At 37.2% G+C, this 2,854-nt stretch overlaps 1 long non-coding RNA gene across 1 annotated transcript; it reads right to left on the bottom strand.

Moving 5' to 3' along the window:
• Positions 1-1,617: 1,617 nt before the first annotated feature.
• Positions 1,618-2,575, bottom strand: LOC111081941. Its single transcript, XR_002608683.2, has 3 exons — positions 2,545-2,575; positions 2,411-2,488; positions 1,618-2,292 (listed from the first exon to the last, which is right to left on the bottom strand). It is a non-coding gene; the product is annotated as an uncharacterized LOC111081941 (long non-coding RNA).
• Between the last annotated feature and the right edge of the window lie 279 nt (positions 2,576-2,854).

Below are 2,854 nucleotides of genomic sequence, written 5' to 3'. Positions count from 1 at the left end.
CCGCCGAATCTTAATCAGATCGGATCATAATTATAGCCAGAATGAAGAAATTTTCTGTTGCTTCCTCTGCCTCCCCCTGCCAGAGATACGATACTCATTTTCCTTCTCGCTCGCTCACTCTGCCGCGTTCAGTGCGCGAGCAACCCCTAGCGGAGGAGATGTAGAATATGAATGGTACATGTTTAATCTACATGTTAGATGTATAATATACATAATATATGTAGATGTAGATAACAGATGTAGCAAAAAAATATAATATTTAAAATTTTTTTTTTGTAATTCTAAAATTCTAAAAAATCATATGCTCAAAAATGTATATACTGACTGAGTACGGGTATAAGTAGAGTCGCGTCCCCAGAAGCGACTCGCACGTTCCTTCTCGTTTTTTATTTGCAACCCGTCTATGATATAGCGCAATACTGCTTCCTCTTCAACACTGCCGACGTTTGCCAACTTTTACATGCTTAGCATATTAGAGGTGGAAAAACATCGATGTTTGGAGACATCGATGTTTTCGATGTTTTAGTGAAAAACATCGATGAAACATCGATGTTTTGCAAGATAACAAAAAAAATTTTTTAAAATACATACAATACTGCAAAGCATATGATTAAAATTATAAAAAATAACAGTTTTATTTCATTTGAGATCAAAATCCATTCAGAACAATATACAAAAAAAAAGGTAATTTTCCCAGATTTTAAAACAAGTCCTGATTCTTGTTTAGAAATAATAACTGGTCCACCACTTCCGGCTTAAGGCGACTACGACGTTCGGAAATAATTTGTCCAGCCTTGCTGAACATCCTCTCTGACTCGCAGGATGTTGCCGGGACGCAAAAATATTTTCGGGCTGCAGCTTTAAATGGCATCATGCCGCCTGTATTCATCCACTAAAAATGTAACTAGGAATTTAAAAGTATTTCAATTGAAATATTAGTATTACCTTCCAATATAAGAGAGGATCAGTTTCCTTGGGCTCGTTAAGGTTTTCCAGATGTTGTCTTAAAGTCATAATGGCATCCGCGCGAGTTGATTTAACTTTAACCTTTACTTTGTTTTGCAGAAAAGAAAATGTTGGATTCGGTGAAGGTTCGGATAGTGTTTGAAGTTCCTGTGGAGTTTTCGACAAGAAATTATCAATTTCCTTCTCCAAAGCAGTAGCTGCTTGATCTGCATTCGTAATCGTTAAAAATCCCTCCTTTTTAAAGCGTGGATCAATTATTGTTGCTATTTGAGCAACAGTTCGTGTTTCGTAGTGAAGGAACCTTGTGTTTAAACGAGTATATAAGAATTTTAAGGCACTTAGAACTTCTACAGTTTTTAGTTTCGATTTTAAGTTGTTCAGCTTTTGCTGTATTTCGCAAGTAAGTGGAATAACCAGAGATATGGTTACATACTTGCTGCCGGAAATTGCGACAGTTGCTTCTTGGAACGGAGAAAGGAGTTCAGCTAATTCCTTCATAATATCAATTTCCTCTACGGAAAATGGTAGTGGCGCTTAGGCAAACTAAGCAAGACGGTTGATAATGTGTCGTTAGTATCTAAGAGCCTTTTAACCATGGCGAACGCACTGTTCCAACGAGTAGCCACTTCTTGAATTTAAACCCATCGGATTTTCAACATCCTGTGCCTGTTTAAATTTTGCCATTCCAATAGGGCTGCGTTTCATAAAAGTAACAATAGCTTTACATTTCGACAAAACTGGATCAAGAATGTCTATTTTTAGCACATCTTGAATCAGCAAGTTAAGTGTATGGGCAAAACAAGGGAAATGTGTAATTCCGAGACGCTCACAAGCCTTTTTCATCGAAGCGTCATTGTCTGTCACAATGCAAACAACTTTCTCCACTAGACCCCACTCTACTAAAACCACTCGAATCGATTCTGCGATATTGGCAGCCGTGTGGTTAGTTTGGTTTATCAGAGTCGTTGTGGACAGTACGGCTGAATTTAGCTGGAATTCCGAATTTATAAAATGGCAAGTTATGGTTAAGTAGCCCTCATTTGCCATGGACGTCCATCCGTCGGCTGTGATCGCCACATTTTCCACGCAATCCAAGGCAAATTTAAGTTTTGTTTTCAAATCTGCATATGCGTTTGGAATCGCTACGTTACGGAAATGGGTTTTGCTTGGTAACTTGTAGCGGGGGTCCATTTCTGCTAACAACTCACGAAATCCTCTATCATTGACAACACTAAACGGATGCACGTCAATTGCGATCATTCGCAATCATTGAGTATTCACGTTTGCTTTTCAAAGGTCCAGCCTCACAGTTTTCCTTTGAAGTTCCTATGATATAGAAATAATATATTTATTAATATTTTATGCATACATATGTATGTATGTGTGTGCATGTGAAAAAGCACATGTGCGTTTACTCTATTGTTGAATAACGTGAATAACTTACTCTTAAGATTTTTTTCCATCGCTCAATAATTGCACACTGCACAGGCTACTTCCAATCCAAACGAAGACAATTTATAAGCTATATATAAAAGAGGGTTTTAATATAAATAACAAATAGCTCCATTAACGACATACATTTTGCGCTTAATCTTCTTCTCTCTTTATGTTTTTCTTTCATAGAGACGGCAAAAACATAACAACAAAACATCTATGTTTAGACAAAAAACATCGATGCTTATACAAATTTCAAAAACATCGATGCATCGATGGTCTCATCGATGTTTTTCCACCTCTATAGCATATACTCATGGAATGTCTCCGACTTCCGCATTTTACGATTTCTCAACATTTGGTGAATATCCGCACTATTTGTACTCGTTTCGAATTCGCTTATTAATCTGTCTTTCAGATCGTCAAAATAAGACACGCACTCGGATTCCAAAAA

The sequence above is a fragment of the Drosophila obscura genome, unplaced genomic scaffold (assembly GCF_018151105.1).
Source record: "Drosophila obscura isolate BZ-5 IFL unplaced genomic scaffold, ASM1815110v1 contig_213, whole genome shotgun sequence".
In the NCBI taxonomy this organism is placed as follows: Eukaryota; Metazoa; Arthropoda; class Insecta; order Diptera; family Drosophilidae; genus Drosophila; species Drosophila obscura.
The sequence above is the reverse complement of the archived record's forward strand: the minus strand, read 5'-3'. Positions and strand labels throughout refer to the sequence as shown.